Source organism: Hylobates moloch, unplaced genomic scaffold, assembly GCF_009828535.3.
Source record: "Hylobates moloch isolate HMO894 unplaced genomic scaffold, HMol_V3 SCAFFOLD_9, whole genome shotgun sequence".
Classification (NCBI taxonomy): domain Eukaryota; kingdom Metazoa; phylum Chordata; class Mammalia; order Primates; family Hylobatidae; genus Hylobates; species Hylobates moloch.
In genome coordinates this window covers 107525489-107534390 of record NW_026652284.1, presented here as the reverse complement: position 1 = coordinate 107534390, position 8902 = coordinate 107525489, and the positions used below count along the sequence as shown (strand labels likewise).

The window sequence follows — 8902 nt, the reverse complement described above, 5'->3', positions numbered from 1 at the left end:
TGATTTGCTGCCAGTGCTGCCTCCAAATACAGGAGTGCTTCATGAGGTGTCCACAAAAGGTCTTAAAATATTCCACAGAAATCTTAAAATATTTCATGAGTGTTCTTTCCTGTATTTGTATAGCAGCACCTGGAATTTAGCCTGCATAGGACCCTCTGTAAGTTGACCCTGTTTATCTACTCAGCTTTACTTCTCCCCTGTCTCCACTTTGATTTTTATTCTCTACTACTTCCAACTGATTGTAATTTGACCAGACTCCAGACTATCTTATGCCTGTTTGCTTTTGTTTATCTGTTACTTCTCTGTGGAATTCCCTGCCCCTTCTTAATTTTTCTGGCCAATTCTCACTCTCTAGGACTCAGAGGTTTCTCCTCAGGAGACTTCCATGAGTCTCATGTTGAGTTAGGTGACCCCAATCCTCTGTTCTTCATAGTCATTCATGCGTTTATCTAGCTCAGTATTTGCCATACTACATTGAAATTATTTCCTTATGTGCCCATCTCTCCCCCTAGATTGCAAACTCCTAGAGAAGGGCTCAACAGTGAGTGTTGAGGCTGCACAGAGGAGGAAGGCAGCACAATGATGGAAGGCTTCCTAAAGAGGTATGTTCCAAGAGCCCCCACTTCCTTTCATGGGAGACTCATGCTCTTACACCCAGACTATCTAGGGATACATCTAATGTAGTCATGGAAAGAACAGAGGACTTAAGTACCAGACTGACATGATTTTGAATCCTGGCTCCCTATTGACCAGACGTGTGTCTTGAACAAGTCCCTGAGCCTCAGTGTCTTCATCTGCATAGTGGGGATAATGATACCGCACTACATATATGAGGTATCCGGCACATGTAAATGTCCACTACATGCTGATTTCTTCACCTGCTACTCACCCCTGGGAAAGAAGTAAACTCATCTACTCTTGGTACCCATTCATTCCCCCTCAGTTGGAAGCATGAGGTCTGCAGCTGCCTGACCTGGGGGAAGGGCTGCAGGCAGGAGGTGTTGTCAGATGTGGTGGAGCTTGTTGACTTCCTCCCAGGGGCCCAGCTAACAACCTGCCTCTGTTCCTTGATAGTCAAGTTCAACTTTCACTTCTTAGCACCACAGGAAGTTGACTGAACATTAACTGAAGTCTCTCTCAAACAGGAGACAACTTTGCCAGTTCCCTGTCCTCCCTAGCCTCATTCCTGCTCTCCCTAGTGAGCAGGCTGCCCTCCCTTCTCCCCCCAGCACCACTGATGGGCAAGGGTACTCAGAACTACAACCTTGTGGGCCATGTCATGAGCCAGGAGCTGCACCCAGGACTTTAATACAGTAGTTGGCTCCCATTGAATGTTCATAGTTACCCCAGGATAAAAAGGGGACACTGTGATCATTTTCTATTTTGCTGTGATCAGGCTTGGTGAGCTAAAGTCACCTACCTTCCCAATCTCTACTAATAGAAGTCATGGATCAGTCCTATTGGTCCTTCTGTTACAAGGATTCAGAATTCATAATCATGGAGCTTCACTTACAGGCAGAAGTTTCTTTCATAGTTTTCTAAGTGTTCCTTTTAGCAACAATGGAGAAAATCAAAGAGGACAAAGGTGAGGGGAGAAAGTGACATTTCCTTTTCTGTCCTTTGCTCTTGTAGTCTTTTGCTTTAGTTTCTTTACTATGACTGTGAGGGTGAAACTAGTGATCAGAGTGGTCCAAAATGGGTTTGATGAATCTGATTCTGGTGACACAAGATGAATTGGGTATATGTTTCCCTAAAGATAGAGAGACAATATAACATAGTCTTCACATTAATAGACTCTGGAGCCAATTTTCTTAGGTTCATTCTCTTTCCTTTCATGTGTGTTGATTTTCAACAAACATCTTGCACCCAAATTCCATCTCACTGTTTTATTTTCAAAAAATTTAATTTGAGAAAGTTAGCTGTATTAATTTTTACTTTTTTTAAAATTCTTTAACTAATTGCAATTATTTCCATCAATGCTATTCCATTGAAACCATTTTAACATGGACTCGATAACTTCATTGCATGTTAATGTTTAATGTTCATTTTTTTACCTTCTTGGTTTTCTAGCTGCATTTAATGTGGTTGACCACTCATTCTTTGAAGCTCTATTCCTCTGGATACTACAATATGACACACTTTGTCTCCTTCTTCAGTCTCTGTCTTCTCCACAGTCTTCTCTTCCTTTTATATACCTTTAAATATTAATGTTTCCCAGAGATATTTTCTTAACTCACTTCTCTACTGATTCTAGGTATTTTTCTTGATCCAACTCTTCTAATTTTACCCATCTCGATGATTCTATAATTTGTATTTTCTGTTTTGATCTCTTTTCAATCTTCCAGACCTAAATATCCAAATGCCTGATGGATAGTGCTTTCTTTTTTTACTACCAAGACCTCAAAGGCACTATGTTCAAAAGGAATTTGTCATCAGTCTCACTGCACATAAGCTTCCTCTTGTGTTCAATCTGGAGACTTGAGAGTCTTCTTGCTCCCTTCTTCTCCTTATTTTCTCCATAATCAATCACAAAGTCATGTGGATTTTGTTCCTAAATATGTTAACTTCTTTGCTCTCTCACTTTATCTCCCTTACATCTAGGTATTTCAGACCCTCAGTCTCTCTCACATAGACTTTGGCAATAACCTTCTAATATCAGTCAACCTGACCAAAAGGCCACCAGTGCTTCATGTAGAATCTGGACAAGGTAGAGCACTGAGAATGCTCACACTAGTCATATATGTATGGGTTGGTATGACATCTAGGGAAGTTGAAGGCTTACATAGCCTTTGGCCCAGCAATATACACCATAATACATTAGAGAAACTCTAGCATGTGTACACAATGATATACACACAAGAGTGTTCACAATGCCATTATTTTTAATACCAAAATTATGGAAACAACACAAATGTTTATCCATAATAGAATGGATAAATGAGCCATGGCATAGTCATACTATGAAAAATAATATGATAGTCAAAATGAATGATCTGAAGAGATATCATTATTGGCAATCTTATAAAAGATTGAGTTAAAAGTACGATTTGTGAAAAATTTTAATTATTTGATATTATTTAATACAAAGTTTTAAAACATGCAAACAACTGTATATATTATTTATGCATATATGCAAATTCAGCAGTAGTATTAAATCATGCCTGGGAATGATAAGTATCAAAGTCAGAAAGTGGTTACCCTTGGGAAGAGAGGTATGTATCAGCAGTGGGGCACATAGGATGTTTCAGCCATATCTGTAATGTTTCTTTGCTTTAAAAACTTTGAATCGGCCGGGCGCGGTGGCTCACGCCTGTAATCCCAGCACTTTGGGAGGCCGAGGCGGGCAGATCACAAGGTCAGGAGATCAAGACCATCCTGGCCAACATGGTGAAACCCCGTCTCTACTAAAAATACAAAAAATTAGCCGGGCGAGATGGCAGGCGCCTGTAGTCCCAGCTACACGGGAGGCTGAGGCAGGAGAATGGCGTGAACCCCGGGGGGCGGAGCCTGCAGTGAGCCGAGATCGCGCCACTGCACTCCAGCCTGGGTGAAAGAGCGAGACTCCGTTTCAAAAAAAAAAAAAAAAAAACTTTGAATCAAGCTTGGCAAAGTATGACATTTGATTAAGCAGGATAGTGAGTGCATATCTGTTACTTATATTGTTCTTTATAATTTTCTCTATGCTAAAGCATTTTGTAATTTTAAAAAACCTGACAGTGTTACTATCACGCTTAAAGTATGCCAGTGGCCTCCAGTTGCCCACTAGGTAGCATCCACATTCTTTAATGGGAAGCCCTTCCTTGCTTGGAACTTGCCAACTTGGATTGGACATTTGTAGTTGTGTTTCTAAGAACAGTTCCCTTTTGTCAATGGAGCCTGATTTCCACTTGGATATCTGGGTGATTTAGGGAAACTGACCTCAAAACCCAATTCTACATTTCGACCATGTGACCTTGGCTTAATCAATTTGCACATCTTTTTCCCTCACCTCAGGGAATGATCATATGAACTAAGCCAGTTGCAGTAGAGTAAACCTCATGTTCCTAATGAGAAACCCAGAACAAAATGCTTTATTTTTCTTCAGTTTTTTAATAGGTCAGCTCCTGAATCAATTAAAAAAAAAAAAAAACAGTGACAACAAAACTAAAAAATATGAAGAGGCTAAAACATGAAAGCTCTGCCAACTGCAATATGTAGCTGCTAAGGTTGCTGTATTTATTGGCATCAAGCAAGTGTTCCAGGAAAGAGCACAGAAGATGTGTCTGGGAGCCTTTATGTGTAGGTCTGCAAGTGGTGGATATCACTACTACACGCCATTGGCTACAACTGAGTTGCATGGATACACCTAATTGTAAAAGAGGCTGGGAAATAGAGACTATTGTGCCCAGAAATAAGAGAAATTTCATTTATGGAAGAGGTAGCTAGTCTCTCACAGCCATGAAAAGAGAAGTGTTTAGCTAATTGAAGTGAATAGCAGCCATCTTGTGTCCCTAAGGCAAGTTAGACTAATATTGAAGTGGAAACCATAAGGAAAGGAGTGATACTGAAAGTAACCACATCTTTGAAGACATGCATTCATTTCCTACAACACGAATTTATTGAGGACCTGCCTTAATATAGGCAGAGTGCTAGACACCAAGAGAACTGAGGTCCTCTTCCTTCCTGCCTGCCTGGAGCGTATATTCTGGAGGGGACAGAGCTAGCAGATCAGACCAAACTGGAAATCTGCTGTGCCAGTATATATTTTAGTGATGTGAGCCAGTATATCCCCTTGATTGCTCAAAGTAGTTTGGTCGATATATTTTGTTGCTTTAAATTGAACACATTCTTATGTACAGCCTCTGTCTCCTCATCTCCAACCAAGCAAAATAGCTTGTTCTCATTATGCAGGGACACATGACATTTCCCACGTGGCTTTGTGCATATCTCCACCTCAATTTAAAATGCCTTCTGATCCCTGCTCAAAATCAAACAGCTTAATAATGGTAGACATAGAATTTGAATTATTCTCATAATAGGTCTTTTAAACAATGCCTTCTTCTCTTCATTCTTTCCTTCTTAGAGTGGGTATTCTTTCTGGTGCATCATGTAAAGGAATGTAACTACATGCATGTAATGATGAGAATATTTATATGTATTTATGATTATTACAAAAAAATCAGAAAGATTCTAACATTCTAGAGGAGCATTTATTTTATTTTTTATTTGAGAAAAGTATAATTTTATTTATTTATTTGTGCAAATTTATGGGGTACTTGAGAAAATGTGTTACATGTATATAATGTGTAGTGATCCAGTCAGGATACTAAGGGTGTCCATCACCTGAGTGTATTACATTTTTGTTAAGTATAATCATCCTACTCCAGCAGAACATTTTAAAAACCGTTCTGTAGAGATACTATTCAAATTAAGTTCTCAGTCCTGAAACATCAGATCAGCTAGGAATTTGACAAAAATGCAAGTTCTCAGATGACAAATGAGACCACTTGAATCAGAATTTCTGGAGTGGAGCCCACACATTTGTATTTTTGCAACCTTTCCAATGATACTTATGTACATGCTCAAGCTTGAAAACCACTTTCCTAGGACATTAGATCCTCAACAAGATTTGTGAGTAACCTTGTTTCATGAAAAAGTGTTTAGGAGATACTGAGTCAATAAAAACTAATCAGGCTTTTATTGTTTGCAGGGCTTTCAAAACTTGCAATAGGCCACTGTGCCTTGTTAATTTCTAAGACGAAGATGCTTATATCCTCAATGAATATCTTCCCACCATGAAGTACCCTTCTTCCTCCACTTTTTAAAACAATTATTAACACCTGGCAGAAGTAGGAAGCCAGCTTACAGCTTAGAAAAAGTTGGCCTAAGATAATAGCTAATTTTCATACGTTATTTATTCGTCACCATGCTTATCTTTCTCTCTCTAAATTGTATATTTCATGTCTGTGATCACAGATTGAGCCTCATATTTCATATCTGCCCCTGGCCAAATGTTTGTTTACAGAATGAGCTCAATGAATATTAAGTGAGTAGGATTTAATTTATTTGATAAATAGATAACCTTAAGTTTTAAACCGTGGATTTCACATGAGGACATTTACTTACTATTGTTGATCTGTAATTAATTTTTAATACTCTTTAGGTACTCATAATAAAGAACAGGATATTTGGAGAAGGAAGACAGTATCATTCCTGGTTCTTAGTCTTACCAGCTTATTGATCATGAGTATATAATCTCTCTGTGGCTCAGTGCCTTTCTCTGTAAAATGGGAACACAGTGATGTTCACCTCACAGGATTGATTTGAAAGGGCTGGATGAGGTTATGAGAATGTTTTGCAAAGTGATATAGAAAGAATAATTGCAAACTTCATTTGAATCTTAAATTGTTTGAGATAGGTCATGCTATGAATCAACTATGAAGTGCAGATATTGTCAAGTTTAAATATTTCTTTCCTAAGAGCTGAGAGGAGGGGCTGCTTGTTTGTTTCTTTCTTTTTAGAAACATGCCAGGGCAGCCTCATTTGCAGGTTTTCCTCTCACTTGCTCATCTTACTTTTTCTTTAGTTTCTCTATGGATTAGGATATAGTACTGTAAAGCTTATGGCATCTTTATTTTGTGGGAGATGAATCTGAATAAAGAATTACAGTTAAATCATTGCTAAGTTTGATGAATGAGTACCAAAGAACTCTTCAAGATGTCATTTTTTAAGTTTTGTAAATGATTGGCTTTCAGTGGTTTCCTCTAAGGAATTTTAATTTTGAATAATGCATAGAAAAATGTGCGCACACACAAATCATTCAGTGTCCACCTCGAAGGGAAATCAAAGTGCCTGTGAAGTGAAACTTTACCTTTCTACGTCACCAGCTTCCTGTTAGAGCAGAGTTTTTCTTTGTTCAAAGTCTAAGCATTGAAGAACTTCTTTTTAGTAGGTAAATTTTTGTTTGTTTGTTTGTTTGTTTTTGAGACAGAGTCTTACTCTGTCGCCCAGGCTGGAGTGCAGTGGCACGATCTTGGTTCACTGCAAGCTCTGCCTCCCGTGTTCATGCCATTCTCCTGCCTCAGCCTCCTGAGTAGCTGGGACTACAGGTGCCAGTCACCACGCCTGGCTAATTTTTTTTTGTATTTTTTAGTAGAGATGGGGTTTCATCGTGTTAGCCAGGATGGTCTTGATCTCCTGACTTCATGATCTGCCCGCCTCGGCCTCCCAGAGTGCTGGAGTTACAGGTGTGATTTAGTAGGTAGTTTTGAGTAGGGAGTATACATTTAAAATGCTGAAACTCAGTTTAGGAATAATCTAATACTGTATTCAACTGAAACTCAGTTGAGAAATTTCTTTCCAATAATGTAAAAAGGAAACTCAACTGCAGTAATGAGGGAGATGATTTTGCTGATAATTATAACAAATATTTACTACAGACCTGTTATGCATCATGAACTGTGCTAAATGTTTTACACATATAACTTTATCTTGTGCTCCAACAACCTATTACATAGAAATTGCTATTATTCCCGTTTTCTAGATAGTAAATTGGTTTAGAGGGGTCGTATAGGTGAAACAACTCACTCAATATCACAAGCTGTTATGTGGTGACGTCTGCATCATCAGTACAGGGTTCTGGTCATCCCACTTATTGAGTGGTACTAGTCAAGATCTGGAAGCTCTTCTGGTCTTAGTTTCTCTAGCTTTGAAGTGAGAATGATTAGGTCTAATCATAGAATATGAGAGTACATGTGAAAAAAATGCCTTTTTAAAGAGTATGAAAAACTTGAGTTGTAAAATTTTCTTGTGGATAATTTATTATTGCTTTTCTTTTTTAGATAACACTAACAAAGTTGACCTTAGAATTGGAGTGCCTGGGTTAGAGCCCTGCTGGTACCACCTGCTTACTGTAAGACCGTGGTCAAGTTATTAACTTTTCTGTTCCTCATTTGTGAAATATGGGTGTGTGTGTGTCCCAACTTATAATAGTTCAACTTTTCAACTAATGATTTTCAACTTTATGATGGGTTTATCAGGACATAACCCCATTGTAAGTTGAGGAGCATTTGTGTATATATACATATTTATTTGTGTGTGTGTGTGTCTGTGTGTGTCTGTCTGGCTGTCTGAGAACAGTACTGGCACAAAAGTACTTAATACATTTCACTCATTATTATTAATATTACTATTGTTGCATTTTCCCCTTGAAGGCATGCTTCTGATGTGAGTTCAGGAGAAGACACTGGCAAGGACAGCAAAGAACAGGAGAACACTCTAGCTTCCCTGATCGCATTCAAGGTGCTGTCCAAAGTGAGTTTTCCTCAAGCAGAGAGATGCATTGCCTCTTTTGTGCTTTGTTTTTCCTACTTGCCTACTCTATTTACACCTTCCAAATAAAAACCAATCAGCAAAACCCCAAGAGAGTCACTGTAATGAAAATAATTTTGAACTGGCTGAGTGTTTGCAATGCTTATTATTTAGGTTTTTAAGAACAGATAATTAAAGGCCCGTCAGAATCTAGTCTCTCCCAATTGTAAAAGTGGGGTCTTACAGAAACCCACAGAGCACTTGGGGTTGTACACTTGCTTCTAAAAGTTCTCTTAATAAATCACTGCCCTGGTGCACTCCCTGGGGTATTTCATGACCAAGTGAAATCACTTACTGTTTCAAATTTGCATTTTTCTTGAGTTTGCATATTTTTCTTGCATCTGCTTTGTTACCAATGTACCAAGTCCTTATACATTTGGGCTGCATTTACCGCAGCTTGGAATGGTTTCTCAGAAATGGGACATTAAAACCCTGGAGTGTGACACTGAGACGTGGGAAGAGCTTCCTTTGTAAGCTGTTCAGGCATGCTGAGAATTAGTGTAGAAATGATTTTTTCCTTAGTTTTCTTGGATAGCAACCTATATAGGATCTT

General features: G+C 38.6%; 1 long non-coding RNA gene across 1 annotated transcript; it reads left to right on the top strand.

Moving 5' to 3' along the window:
- The first annotated feature begins 449 nt into the window (after positions 1 to 449).
- On the top strand, positions 450 to 8292 carry LOC116812711 (uncharacterized). Its single transcript, XR_004370759.2, has 3 exons — positions 450 to 602; positions 7821 to 7891; positions 8193 to 8292. It is a non-coding gene; the product is annotated as an uncharacterized LOC116812711 (long non-coding RNA).
- Positions 8293 to 8902: the final 610 nt, after the last annotated feature.